Raw genomic sequence first — 15,762 nt, 5'->3', positions numbered from 1 at the left:
CGGCATACAATCAGGTGAAGCTCGGAATTCCATCCACCGGCCCTCCTAGAGCCTTCCCTAAACGAGACGGTCGCACCAATCAGGGAGCCAGGTGCCAGTGCTAAATCATTCAAGACGCACGGGGCAGGAGACAGGAGGGAGGAGGCAACACATCTCCCGTTGCCCCTCGTTCTTCATTGTCCAGCATAGACGTCCGCTCGCCTCAACCTTTTCCCAAAACCCGTGATTCCCTGGAAAGGAAGATTCGTTTACCTCACCTGTGGCACGAGATTCAGACATTTCCAACCACTTCCTCCTTTGACCCCAGAGTTCAAAACACCCCTAACGTTTTAGCCAATAAAATAATCTCGTTGGAGAAGGAATCTCCTGCAAGGCTAGGTAACGCAAGCTGAAGTTGAGTCCGTCCAGCTTCGAGGACATCCCTCTCTTTCTCCTTTATGGTGAGTAGGGGAGAAATGAAGCCTCTTGCCCGTCCTTGTTTAGAATGTTTAATTGAATATTAGCAATAATTGACTAAACGAATATTTATTAATCCCCTACTATGTGCCAAGCACTTATTTTTTGGAGCTTGCATTATCCCTGCGGTTTATATTATCCTGCACGCCGGGAGTGGACATTCCAGTGAGGCAGGGAGAGAAGCGGACTTAGAAACTTCATAAATTTGATAATTTGATTTAATTTTCAATGATCTCCTCCTCCAACTCGGACTCTTGGGCACAGCAGGAATGGTAAGGAATTGAAGGCCTGGAATTCCACTCCATTCAGATACTGAGTTTTGAGGTAGGGCATAGATCTTTCAGCACGAAGGACAGCGCCCGCCCTTCTGGTCCCCACGCCTCTGTTTCGTTTGCTTCCGCCAATAGCTATGGGCCAACCCACCAGGCTCGCCCCAGCCCCCCTCCCTCCTGGCAGTAACCGCTGTGTTTGTTTTGCCTAGTTGCGGGGTGAGGTATTTCGCCCACTGCTCTTCTCTCCGGTAGGAATTTGAACTGAGTGGCCGTGGTTGTCATTCGGCTCTAAACAACATTTGAAACCTATATTTTTGTTTATGTCTTTCACTCTTCCTTTAATCTTTTATCACTCCTGGGGGAGGATTCTTGGGATAATGGGGGTGGAAAAAAGATATCCTCTCCAGGGACTCGAACCGGTGATGAGGGGTGGCCCGGAAGGGAGTGGTGTCCGCCCAGCTGTTTCGATTGTATTTGAAGCGTTTTGAAGAAATGGGAACGCGGCGCTCAAAGGCAGAAGAAGGAGGGGGCGATGTGCGACCCCTCCAGTCTCTCTCGGGCTTTAGGGATTTGCGAGCTTGCAGCCCCGGCTACTCCACCCTGTCTGCCGAGGATAACGTTTCCTTAGGTCAACCACGGCTGGGACTTGGGAACACGACCCTCCGCCCACAATGCCCTTCATTCCTTTCCCCGTCGTGGGTGGGTGGGGGATTGTTGAAAGATATTCCAACCGGATTTGGGGCCAAGCCTTTTCTGCAAAGGGAAAAACGGGTGAGTAGGAGGAGCGTGAGGCGTTGAAGGAGCGCCCAAACGGGCTGCGGGGAGATCTTCATGCCTAAAACGTGGTCAGTCAAGGTGAGTAGACAGGACACGTCAATTCTTTTTTTGACGCAATTAGAATTTTTAGCCTCCAGGAAACGTAATTTAGAGCCACGGTATTGGTTCGTTTCAGCTGGCTCCTTAAAATCTATTTTAAGTGTCTAATTTATGACCAAAAAGGAAAAAAAAAAAAATGGCAGTGCTCACCGGTTAAACGTCTGTCTCCCGACACGAGAACTGGGGGAAGCGTTACTTAACCTTTCATTCTGCTTAAGTCGGAGCTAAGGTCCATTTGCTGTTTTTGTTCTTTAAAGATAGTTCCCTGAATTATTCTGGACTTTCTTGAAGGACCATAGCTAAATCCACACCCCCATCCCAACAGACCACACAACACTCACAGCTGGGAGGCAGGAAAGTGTCAAAAGAGTGCGAGGGGGTGGGAGGGGTGACAGCAGAATGCTGGAAGGCTGGAGAGGACTCTAGGAATTACAGTCACTTTTTCTAAAGAAGAGAGCTGGATTCTTCGAATAACTGGCAAATGGTCCTTCCCCCTTGATAGTCAGAAGATGAAAATATTCTAATACAAAGAAATGAATCAAGGAGGACAGGTGATTTGTGTTTGGGCAAATCTCCTTGTGCAAATCTTAAAACGTCCAGTTCTTGCTATTCTGAACACGAACACAGAATGAACACCAGGTGGCAATAGACTACAATTTCTGAGAAGAAACAACAGGCCTCCCAAGGGAGCAGTTCTTCAAGGAAGAATGCAGGCTCATACTCATCCCTGCCATATTTCACAAAGCAGGGCCTTTTCAAATGGTCAGAAGTGCTCCGGAAGTGACCTGAAGCACCCAGCGTGGTGTGTCCCTTTGGTGAAAGACTAGGGGATGCATGGCATCTGTTTTTTTCCCACCTAGCTGTGTCTCAAATGTAGTGAACCTTTGAATATTAGGCAAGAAACTGTTTCATTGCAAAACTGGAAACCAAGGTAATACAGTTCTGGATTGTAATTCTGATGGGGAGCTTTAAAGGTATATCTGTGTTTTCTGATCTCAACAAAAACCAAGGCAAAATCAGTCCTTCCCCAAAAGGGTGGGATGCAAAAAGGAGGATTTCCCACCTGAGATGCTTTCGTGAAATACAGAATTCATGGGAGACTGAGAAGAGTAATATTTTATTCATTTCTTTTAGTGTAAAAGCTCTTGAACTATTTAAAATAACAGATATTTAGTCCCCATTTTCAAACATAGGTATCTGGGACTGTTGTTTGTGAAAAGGTTCTGGAAAGTTCTGACTTAGTTGTGGAGAATCTAATAATTTAAACTTCTATTCCAGACCAGGTTTCTTCCCCTAATCCTGGCCAGTTACTCAGGGGAGGAAACTGAAACCTTAACAGAAGGGGTGCATGATTGATTGCCGTTCCCATTAGGCCCCACCTTCAACACTGGGGGTCACATTTCAGCACGAGATTTAGAGGGGACAAACATCCAAACTACATCAAATATTGTGACAATAGCTGACGAATACACTCTCCTATACCAAGAAGGGCAAGCGGAGACTGTGCGCGGTGGTTCACGCCTGTAATCCCTGCACTTTAGGAGGCCGAGGCAGGCAGATCTCTTGAGGCCAGGAGTTCGAGACTAGCCTGGGCAACATGGAGAAACCCAATCTCTATTAAACATACAAAAATTAGCTGGGTATGGTGCTGCATGACCTGTAATCCCAGCTACTTGGGAGGCTGAGGCACGAGAATCGTGTGAAGTCGGGAGGCAGAGGTTGCAGGGAGCCAAGATCGTGCCACTGCACTCCAGCCTGAGCAACAGAGTGAGACTCATCTCAAAAAAAAAAAAAAAAAAAATGCCAGGGCAGGAGCAAGGTGGAACTCAGGGTAAAGTCTGATGTAGGCTGCCCAGAATTGCTTACTGTGGGCCCAGTCTGGCCAACAGTGGTGGTGCTGGGGTCTGTGGGGGACATTAGAGACCTCTCTCTCTTTAGCAACATGACTAATAATTATCCTCATAGAGGTAGGAAATAAGTCTCAGGGAAATTGTGTGGTGTGTTTATTGTATGAATTCTCAGTTAATTATCACCTGAGGTCTTCTGTTTTCTTGATGAGGAAACTTAAGTCCAGAGAGGCTACAGGACTTCCCAGACCACACGCTTAGTGCGCAGGGGGCTGGAAATGCTTTCTTCTTCCCTCAGTCCCAGCACCTTATGCTTGTTCAGTGAAGCCTTCTGGCTCTGTCACATAATAATCATTTGACCTTGGAAAAATCACAGAATCTCTCCAAACCCCCATGATGGGAGGGTTAGGGTACAAGATAAGACCAGATGAGGCTTCATTCATCTGAAACAATTTATTATTACAGGTATTTTGTGATTCTTCTCACCGGCAACTCTTCTCATGTTGTAAATACCATGGACTCAAGAACCTCTTGAGGCCCTCAAGGCAGCTTTTACTGGGAGAAAAGCAAAAACGTTGTTGAGTTTAAATCTAGATTCTACTTATCGGCTATTGTTTGACTGCTCCAAGTTTACTTCTAAGTGAAATGGGGGTTAATATCAGCCTTGTGGGATATCTTATTTGATGCTCATAGAACCCATTTTAGGCCGGGCGTGGTGGCTTATGCCTGTAATTCCCAGCACTTTGGGAGGCTGAGGCAGGCAAATCACCTGAGGTCAGGAGTTCAAGATCAGCCTGGCCAACGTGGTGAAACCACCGTCTCCACTAAAAATAAAAAAATTAGCTGGGCATGGTTGCGCACGCCTGTAATCCCAGCTGCTCGGGAGGCTGAGGCAGAATTGCTTGAACCTGGGAGGCAGAGGTTGCAGTGAGCCAAGATTGCGCCACTGCACTCCAGCCTGGGCAACAGAGCAAGACTCAGTCTAAAAAAGAACCCATTTTAGCAAGCTCAAGTGTGCCTAGTTAATGGTGTTCAATACATGTTTAATTGCTGCTTCTGCTCCTTCCCCTTAGTTCAACAGTGATTTTGATCAATTTAAATTTGTTCTCCTTGGATGTATAAGCTAAGCATAATATTTGTATTATTTTGCCAATTTCTTTTAGTAGAGCTACTGATCATTCCCGGACGTAGGACTCAAAGCCCTCCTCTTTAGTGCCTTAGAGGTTTTTATTAGTCCACAAAGATAGTTTGATTTGTAGAGAAAGTTTTCTGATGGAGTATTCAGACTCTCTTAGGAAAGGGAGAGAGGGAGCCAGTTTTGTGATGAGATGACATTTACACATAATTATGGATTTCTGCTGGGATTCAATCTTTTGATCTTTCAATTTTCCTACCTTCATTCTCTCCCTCTGTAATCTCATCCAATCTGGCAGTTTTAAATATCTTAATTTTTATTTAAATTAAAATAAAAAAATTTAGATGTTATTGACTCCCAAATTTATATCTTTACCCTGAACCTCTGTCCAGCATTCCAGGTTGATATGTCCAGTTGAATTTTCCACTTGGATTTTTTTTTCTTTTTTCTTTTTTTTTTTGAGATGGAGTCTTGCTCTGTCGCCCAGGCTGGAGTGCAGTGGCGTGATCTCAGCTCACTGCAACCTCTGCCCCCTAGGTTCAAGCAATTCTCCTGCCTCAGCCTGTCTCGTAGCTGGGATTACAGGCGTGCGCTACCACGCCCGGCTAATTTTTGTATTTTTAGTAGAGACGGGGTTTTGCCATGTTGGCCAGGCTGGTATCGAACCCCTGACCTCAGGTGATCCACCTGCCTCGGCTGCCCAAAGTGCTGGGATTACAAGCATGAGCCACCACACCTGGCCATCCACTTGGATTTCTAATAGGCATCTGAAACTTAAGGTGTCCCAAATTGAACTCCTGATGCTTTTTTCCAAACCTGCTCCTATTATAGTTTTCTCCATCTCTGTAAATAACTAGAGGCAACTCCACCTTCCAGTTGGTCTGGTCCAAAACCTTGGAGTTATCACTGACTTCTTCCTTACAATCTGTCAGTAAATTCTGGTGGAGCTACTTTCAAACTTTAACAACTTCACTCTCTATTTCTGCTCTTACTATCCCTCGTTTCCTTCCCTAACACACACAATGTAAAATACTAGGTCATACTCATATCATGGCTTTCCTCTACTCAAAACCCTCTAATGATTCCGCATCTCAGAGGAACAGACAAAGTCTTTATAATACCGACAAAGCCCTACACGGTCTGACCTTGTTAACTGTTTGAGTTCTTCTTATACTGCTCTGCCCCATCCTCACTCCACCCTAGGGACAATGGCCTCCTTGCTGTTTCATAAATATGAACTAGAATAGAATGGGCCAGGGACTTTGTAATTACTAACCCTGTGCTTGGAAAGCTCTTCCTCCAGGCATTTGTAGGGTTTGTTCCTTCTCATTCTGTCTTTACTCAAATGTTCAAGTGTTCTTTTCCCAGTGAGGTTTTCTTTTATCCTTGTATTTAAAATTGCAGACTGGGCACTGTGGCTCATGCCTAGAATCCCAGAACTTTGGGAGGCCAAGAATCTCACTCTGTCACTCAGGCTAGAGTGCAGTGGGACAATCATGTCTTACTGCAGCCTCGACCTCCCTGGCTCACATGATCCTCCCACCTCGGCCCCACCCCTGAGTAGCTGGGACTATAGGCTCCCATCGTTACACTTGGCTAATTTTTTGGTTTTGGTTTTTTATATTTTATGGAGACAGGGTCTCATTATGTTGCCCAGGCTGGTCTTGAACTCCTGGGCTCAAGTGATCCTCCCACCTCGGCTTCCCAAGATGCTGGGATTACAGGTGTGAGCTACTGTGCCCAGTCTGCTTTAACAGGTTTTCAAAGAAAGCTCAATTTAGCAACTTTTCATTTGAGATAAGTTTCTTGAAGTATTCCCTTAATTTTGTTTAGTGGCATATGATTTTTAATATTTTTTCTCTTATTTTCTTTCATTGGCAGGTTGTGAGCTAAGAGAAGGTGGCTTTAGATGAGGATGTTGTCTGCTGATTTAAATACTCTGTCCCCCCACTGGGTGCCGTGGCTCACACCTGTAATCCCAGAACTTTGGGAGGCCGAGATGGGCGGATCATCTGAGGTCAGGTGTTCGAGACCAGTCTGACCAAATGGTGAAACCCCGCCTCTACTAAAAATACAAAAATTAGCCAGGCATGGTGGCACGCACTTGTAATCCCAGCTACTTGGGAGGCGGAGGCAGGAGACTCGCTTGAACCTGGGAGGCGGAGGTTGCAGTGAACTGAGATCGCTCCATTGCACTTCACCCTGGGCAACACAGCGAGACTCCGTCTCAAAACAAAACAAAACAAAACAAAAAAACACCCTGCTCCCAACTTTAGTTGGGTTCTTCTGGTGCCAGTTGGAAGAAACTGATTTTGATGCATGTTTTGATGGGAAAGAGATTTTCCTCTTAATATATTATCCAGTGGTAGGCAGGGAACTGTGAAATCTATCATCTTAAAGAATAGTCACTTTCAAGCAAGGCTTTTTATGGAAAAACATTTAGAACTTAATTAGAGATGAAGATACATTAGGGACCTGAGAGCATGGGACACCAAAAGCCTTGTTACAAAATAGCTGAAGTATTAAAAAGCGGGGAGAGGAGTTTATGAAAATTCAGTATTAAAATATATGTTGTTGTGCAGCAACAGGAACTACATAATAAATCCTAAGAAAACAGGGACTTTGGGGGCTATTTGTGATGGATCACAATTAACCCTGCTTAAATATCCTATTAGGCATCAGGGTAAGCAATTTATAAATGTACTAACTGGTTAATATTTTATGAAAATCAGCAAATTTCTATCTCAGGTGACTTTTTTTTTCCTGTACTTAATGAACTATTTATTGGCTTATTTATTAGTATTTATCCTCATTAAAAGCTTCCATCACACCAGAAAGAATACTAAGGCCTGCTAAAATACCTCACATAATTGGTACTCTATGAATGTTGATTTCTTTCCTTATGTTAACTTTTCTGATTCTAAGGTCAATTTTACCTTAATTCTCTTTTAAAATTTTTTTCTTTTGAAAAAATGTACATCTTCTTTCTTTTAAAGTAATATATGATTGCTAAAGAAAGCTTATGACTTTAGAATGATGAAAAAGGAAATAACCTCATCATACAAACACAACCATGGTTAGCATTTTCAGTAATCCCCCCACCCCCATATTTTCTCCTACCCCATGTATAGGCTTAATTTAAGAGGTTTTAGCCTCCAACAGATATTTGTACACCTGTGTTCATAGCAGCATTATTCACCATAACCAAAAGGTGAAAGCCACCCAAATGTCCATCAGTGGATGAACAGATGAACAAAATGTGGCATATGCATACAGTGGAATATTATTTAGCAGTAAAAGGAATAAAGTATTGACATATGCTATGACATGCATGAACCTTGAAGACATTATGCTAAGTGAAATAAGCCAGTCACAAAATGACATATATGATTCCTTTTATATGCAGTACCTAGAGTAGTCAAATTAATCGAAGCAAAAAGTAGAATGGTGGCTAGTGGGAGTGGGAAATGAGGAATTATTGTTTAATGAGGACAGAATTTCAGTTGGGAAGATGAAGCAGTTTCTGAGATGGGTGCTGGTGGTGGTTACACAGCAATGTAAATGTGCGTAATACCACTGAAGTATACGCTTGAAAATGCTTAAAATGATAAATTGCATGCTGTGTATGGTTTATAATAAAAAAGCTTTTAGTTATAAAAGTGATACATGCCCATGATTTTAAAATTTTAAGGGAATAAATAAAAGGTGTAAAATGAAAAGTACAACTCTTCTTATCTACCTCCCCTCAATTGCACAACCCAGAGATAACCATTGTAACCAGTTTCATGTTTCTGCTTTTTCTGACTGACAGAAGGACCCACCAATTCCTCTTCCTTGGCTTCGAATGGCCATGAACCCTTGGGGAACTGAGGGTAACGGAAGCATCCAGTTTGACTTACACACTCTTAGGAGATGTTATTGGCATTATCATGCTTACTGCGCTGTGGCAGATACATTGGATATACTCTCAGCTACTAGTGATAGAAAATCTGAAGCAAAATGGTTTAAATAGCAAGAAAATGTACTGTCTTACATAGTAAGAAAATGTCTTCAAGGACCGGGTTCCTTTTTCGCTCTGCTCTGCTGTCCTTAGCCTTGGCTTCATTATAAGGCCTACTCCTTGTTCTAAGATGGCTGCCAGCAGCCATGAGGGCTCCATTCCTTCTTGTTAATATCCAACTCCTGCTGATGTTTTATCAGCTGAAATTGGTGTAGTTCTGCCCATGCCTAGCGATAACTAGTAGCAAAGGGGATAGGATTACCATGATTAGATTTATCATCTGGGGTGGAATGGACATAGGGGGAACCAACCACAATATGTGTCATAAGTTGTCTCTTTGTTCAGAAGGGTACATTTTGAACAGGCTATGCAAGCCAATCTCTTCTCCCAGTGCTTTACTTCCCAAGCTCCTCCAAGCTCTGTATGCACCCCCTGCTCCATTATAACTCATATCCTATGAGGACTGGGGGGCTTATTAGGAGAGACAGTCAGAAAGACCATTGTACTCCTTAGTCTGGCCTTGGAGGCCTTATCTTACCTGCCTCTTGTGAACTCTCAAGACCTCATGGTATAGGACTTTTGCCCCAAACCCCACAGTGTTTCCAATGGCCGTAGGCTTGACTTCACATCTGGTACCATGAGCTCTGTTCACGTGCTCCCCCTTGACCAACATCAATATTTCAGGCAAATACCAAAATTACATCTATTTTACATGTCCACCACGATCAAGCTAAAGGGAAATAAACGTTGTAATTAAAGTAAATGCACGCTGGTCATGGTGACTCACACCTATAATCCTAACACTTTGGGAGGCTGAGGTGGGAGGAATCCCTCGAGGCCAGGAATTGAAGACCAGCCTGGGACCATAGCAAGACCCAGTCTCTACAAAATATTAAAAAATTAGCGAGGGGTGGTGGTGTGCGCCTGTAGTCCCAGCTACTCGAGAGGCTTAGGTGGGAAGATCACTTGAGCCCAGGAGTTTGATGCTGCAGTGAGCCGTGTTTATGCCACTGCACACCAGCCTAAGCCTAGGCAACAGAGTGAGACCCTGTCTCAATAAATAAATAAAGGCAGGTTATCACCTTGTTTAGTATATAATATAGGGTAATTGAAGGCTATGAAAGGACCAATACTGGAGAAGAGGAGACAGCTCTGATTTCACACTTGGACTGCTGGGGCAGTGGTTCAACTAAACACTGCCATGTGTTAAGGTTCTCTTACGTGGATCTTCTAAAATATTAGATAAATGCCTTGTAAGTTATCCGTTTTTCCAATCTGTTCCTCTCTACTGGCCTCTTAGGGAGGAAGCCATAGCGTGAAGGGCAGGGTATTAGAATAAAATGACCTGGACTTGAATCTGCCAGTTCCCAAGTATGTGATCTTTAGAAAGTTACTTTCAACCTCTCTACACCTCACTTTCTTCGTATGTAAATTGGGAATAATAATGTCTATCCCATACAGGTGTTATGAGGATTAAAAACATTAACATATGAATGCTTAGTATAGTGCCTAACACATAACAGGCTATCAGTAGCTGTTATTATCATCCATCCTATTAAACAGGCTCAGGCTCATCTATTTTTTTTTTTTTTTTTTGAGACAGTCTCCCAGGCTGGAGTGCAGTGGCGCAATCAGATTATGGCTCACTGAGGCCTCAAACTCCCAGGCTCAGGCGATCTTCCTGCCTCAGCTTCCCAGGTAGCTGAGACTACAGGCATGTGTCACCACTCTCAGCTAATTTTTATGTTTTATAGAGATGTTTTTTCCATGTTGCCCAGGCCGGTAAACATGCTCATCTTAAATGTTTTACAAATAATACTCCACTTACCTTATGTCTTCCAATGATGCTTCATCTTTTTTCTTTCCTTGTTTTCCTTTTCCTCACCTCCAATGCATTCAAATTCACTGAAATACGGCACCCCCAATTCACACTCAAATGACACAGCTTTTCCTAATATCACCAACTGCCTGTTTGTTGCTATCCAATTACCCTTTTAGTTCTTATCTTACTTGTCTTCTCTGCAACTTTTGGCAAAGCAGGTTTTTGCAGGCTCCTTGAAACTCTTTTTCTGGGTTTCAGTGGTGCTGCTCAATATCAGTTAGAAGGCTTTTGGCAGCAGGTAAAAGATACCTTGATCCAACTGGCTTGAACAATAAGAAAGTTTATCTCATAACATAAACTCAGAGGGGTGGCTCCCAGGCCCATCGACTCAGTGGCTGAGCATTAGCAGGGACCTAGGTTCTTTTTGTTCTTCCATCCACAGCGTCAGCTTCTTCCTAAGATTAGCTTCTCTCATGATCATGAGATGACTGCCAGCAGAAACTAGGGCAGCATGCTTCCTGGTTCTTAACCAGAAGAATGGAGGAACATCTCCTCCCAATCATGAAATAAAGTCCTCGATCTTTTTAGAAGAAGTAGGTCACATGTCCATCTCTGGAACAATAACAGTCACCAGAGAAATGCCAGGGACTGGTTGGCTGAGTCTCGTGGCTATGTATGTGGGGAGCGAATGTCTGAACAGAATCAGGACTGTCTTTGCTCTTTGCAAAGAAAGGGAAAAAGATAGTTGCTGAGTAGGAAACCAACAGTGCCCACTATATTTGCTTTCCCAATTTTCCTCTTGGTTGTTCCTTCTCAGTCTATTATGTGCACTTCTCTTTCATGGACTACCACTTAAATGTTGGTGATCATTATAATTCTATCCCTGGTCCTCTCCTATTTGGACTACACTCTCTCCATGGGTCCTCCATTCTGTTTATTTGACTACTATCTCTAATTGGTGACTCCTAATAAAGGTATATTTCCCACCCAAGTGTCTTTTTTAAGCTTCATACCATGAAAACTAGTTAACACTTACCCAATACTTCCTGAGTTAGGCAGAATAATGCACCCCTCTTCTCCCAAGATGTCTACATCTTAATACCCAGAAACTGCAAATATGTTAGGTTACATAGCAATGGGGCATTGAGATTGCAGATGGAGTTAACCTTGCTGATCAGCTGACTTTAAGATAGGGTGACTATCTTGAATTATCCAGATGGACCCAAGGTAATCACAAGCATCTTTAAAAGCAGAAGAAAAAGTCAGGAGAGAGAATAGAGAGATGGCAGCATGACGTCTGGAAAAGGCAAGGAAATGGATTATCTCCTAGAGCCTCCAGAAGGAATGCAGCCTTGCTGACACCTTGCTTTTGGCCCAGTGAGACCCATTTTGGACTTAGAACCTCCAGAACTATAAGATCATAAACTTGTGTTGTTTTAAGCCACAAAGTTTGTGGTAACTTTTTATAGCAGCAATACTAAACTAATACATTTCCCATAGTCAACTTGTGCAAGTGAACCTCCATCTTCTTCAACAAAGCTGCTTTCCTGTGTTCCTGTCTTTAGGGGCTGGCATCACCATATACCTTGTCCTCCCACTAAGAGTCATCCTTGACCTCTGCCTCTTTACCATGTTTACTTTATCCCCAATTCCTGCCAATTCTTTCTACCTCTAGAGTTACCCCTCCATTCCATCTCCCTGCTACTGTCTCTTTTCAGATTACGAGTTTGAACTGCTAGAGTCTGTATTCAACTCTAGTCTGTTCTTTAAACTTTCAAATTTTATTTTTCATTGAGATCCATAGGAAGAAATACATTTCACTTCAAGGTCTAGGGAATACACTCCTGAAACAAAAGTTTCATAAAACAATACTTGCCATACTCTTTTGCAGTATATGCTGATATTTTCTATTCTATGTATGTAACTTTGTAAAACCCCAGGTATTTGTGATTTACTGCAATGATTTCATAACTGACCAATGGATCGTAATGTGTAGTTTAAGAAGACATCTTTTTTACCTGACTACCAGAATGCTCTTTCTAAAATACAATTATTTTCCTTAAAAGCATTCAATGCCTCCATGACTCTAAGGATAAAGTTCAAACTCTAACATGGCTTCTAAGACCCTCCCATCACCCAGTTCTTTTATCACTGTAGCTTTGTCTTTCTCCACTCTAACTGGTTCATTTTCATTTTATAATCCAACCTTACCTGCTTAACTTTCTGAACTCAGATTGTGTCTCTGTACTTTTGCAAGTTGTGTTACTCTGCTCAGACTGTCTTCTACATACCCTTTTCTTACTGCTAGTTCCCACTTCCTCTACCTTCTTAGCTTAGACTTCACTTCCCTCTAAATGCTTTTCCTGGATGCCTAGACTGTCTCTCCTGCCCTCCCACATTCTCCCTTAGTGCCCAGGACCCCTACAATGGCAGTGTTTATCTCCCTGTATTTAACAACAATGCTGTTGAAGAGCAGACACTGGGTTTTGTTCCCTCCAGAATACCTAGAAGGCCTTCAGTAAATACTTATTGAGGCTGGATGCAGTGGCTCATGCCTATAATCCCAGCACTTTGGGAGGTCAAGACAAGCAAATCACCTGAAGTCAGGAGTTCGAGACCAGCCTGGTCAACATGGCGAAACCCTGTCTCTACTAAAAATACAAAAATTAGCCGGGCGTGGTGGCGGGCACCTGTAGTCCCAGCTACTCGGGAGGCTGAGACAGGAGAATCATTTGAACTTGGGAGGTGGAGGTTGCAGTGAGCCAAGATCACGCCATTGCATTCCAGCCTGGGCAACAAGAGTGAAACTCCATCTCAAAACAAACAAACAAACAAACAAAAACAAACCTTATTGAATACATGAAACTTTTTCAGTGGGTTCCCCTCTGAAGTCTATTGAGTAGGCATTCTTATATAGTCTCATATTGTTGGATATTTGGGTTCATTAACATCATTACAATGTGTTGTAAAGTTATTGAAGAAGGCACAGGTCTGGAACTGAACTGTCTACACAGACATAACTCATTGGCAGACTTACTAAATAGTTCCTAGATGCTAGCTCTGTGTAAGGTAACAGAGAACATTGGGTTTAAGGTTCACAAAATCTCTCATACTGGGACATAACCAAGCATCTCTAAGTTTCAGTTTCCTCATCTGAATTCCAACATCCTAGCCAATATTTAACCTTAGATTCCTCAATTATGTCAAATTCAGTTTGTGTAATTGATGGGGATAATAGCATGCTCTTCAGATGACTGTGAGAAGCAAGTAGGTTAAATAATGTAAACAATAATTTGCAGATTTTTTAAAAGCTATTATTACTACATACCTATTATACACACATGCCTATTTTCAGGTCATGCCAACACCTTACCATTTCATTCATTAGTGAGTGCTAGTAGGATGAAGAGTATGGACAGGGGGTACTGATGATCCTGAATGAACAAACCTCATAAATTCTTAGATTTAGCTATAACATAGCCTGTGATATCATGGCTTTTTATTCAGACAGTTTCTTCCTCAAAGCTTCCCTGTTCCTTTAAAAGACAACTAAAATCTCATTGTAACTTATTTAGTCTTCAATGTCAGCTTTAGGGTATGCTATGAACTTCTTATGGAGAGTTCTCCTTAATCAGGTAAGCATCATCAGATTGAGATATGGTGGTTTTCCCATGGTGGAATGAATATTAAACCCAAATGAAAATGAAAAGAACAGGTAATTCCTGAGATCTGTCAGCCAAACCTCTGATGCTATTTGGTTATTTATGCATGAAGCCCTGAGAGTTTACTGCAGATTCAGAAAGGGTAACTAGAGGATTACACATATCCATCTTCATTTCTTTTGGTCATCCCTATGAATTGGTGCTGCAGATTTTCTTCCTCTGAATGTTAACAGGCCACAAAATGCCTAAAGAATAAGCAATGCCACAAGCATTTTGGATATGTTGTGACACTGTACTGACATAAGATAAAAATTCAAAATGCTTCCCCTCAAATCAGATTGGCACATTTGTAAACAAATTACTTAGGAATATTTTTCTTTTACCTCAGTTACTGCTTTGGTCTATATGTGGTTTGCCCCCTTCAAAACCCATGTTGGGCTGGGTGCAGTGGCTCACACCTATAATCTCAGGATTTGGGGAAGCTGAGGTGGAAGAATCACTTGGGGCCAGAAATTTGAGACCCGTGTGGGCAACATAGCAAGATCCTGTCTCTACAAAAATTGTTTTAAAAAATATTAGCTAGATGTGGTGGCACATGACTGTATTCCTAGCTACTCAGGAGTCTGAGGCAGAAGGATCACTTGAGCTCAGCAGTTCAAAGCTGCAGTGAGCCATGATCACACCACTACACTCCAGCCTGGGTGATGGAGCAAGACCCTGTCTCAACAACAACATAAAAACAAAACAAAACAAAATTCATGCTGAAATTTGATCCCCAGTATGTGGTGGAGTTGGGAGGTGGGAGGTGTTTGGGTCAGGCAGGTGAGTTGAATCCCTCCTGAGTAGATTAATTTGGGGGCTGGGGGTGAGTGAGGTCTTGCTCTCATAGGAATGGATTAGTTCCCATGAGAGTGGGTTGTTAAAAAGAGTGTGGCTTCCTTGGTTTCTCTTGCTTCCTCTCTTGCTGTGTGATCTCTTTGCACATGCCTGTTTCCCTTCTACTTTCTGCCATGAGTGGAAACAGCATGAGGCCCTCACCAGATTCAACTACCCAATCTTCAACTTCCCAGCCTGAGAACCGTAAGCTAAATAAACCTCTTTTCTTTACAAATTACCGAGCCTCAGGTATTTTCTTATAGTAACAAAAAACAGACTAAGACAGTTACCTTACAACCTAATTTGAAGGTGGCAGAAATCCAGCAAGAACTACAGAATCAGCACAATAAAATAGATTGATACATAAGAAGTATAAGTCTTGTAAATGTTTTATGAAAGAATATAAATATTTCCACTAACTTTCACTTCATTTGTTCATTAATTCGGTATATGTGTTCTATTATTTGCCAGGTACTTGTCCAGTTGCTAGGGATATTATGAGGAAAATGATAAAGTTCTGCTTCATGGGTGTTACATTCTCTGGCAGGTAGGGAGAAGATGAAATGAACAATTAAACATTTCAGACACTGATACATGCTGTAAAGAACTCACAGTGAATGGGCTGGGCACAGTGGCTCACGCCTGTAATCCCAGAACTTTGGGAGGCCAAGATGGGGGGATTGCTCGAGGCCAGGAGTTCGAGACCAGCCTGGTTGATGTGGCAAGATCCCATTATCTAGACAAACAAACAAACAAATGATGAATGATATAAAAGTGCCTGAAATGGTGGTAATTTATAGGGGACTAAACATATGA

The sequence above is a fragment of the Pongo pygmaeus genome, chromosome 11 (assembly GCF_028885625.2).
Source record: "Pongo pygmaeus isolate AG05252 chromosome 11, NHGRI_mPonPyg2-v2.0_pri, whole genome shotgun sequence".
NCBI lineage: Eukaryota > Metazoa > Chordata > Mammalia > Primates > Hominidae > Pongo > Pongo pygmaeus.
The sequence above is the reverse complement of the archived record's forward strand: the minus strand, read 5'-3'. Positions refer to the sequence as shown.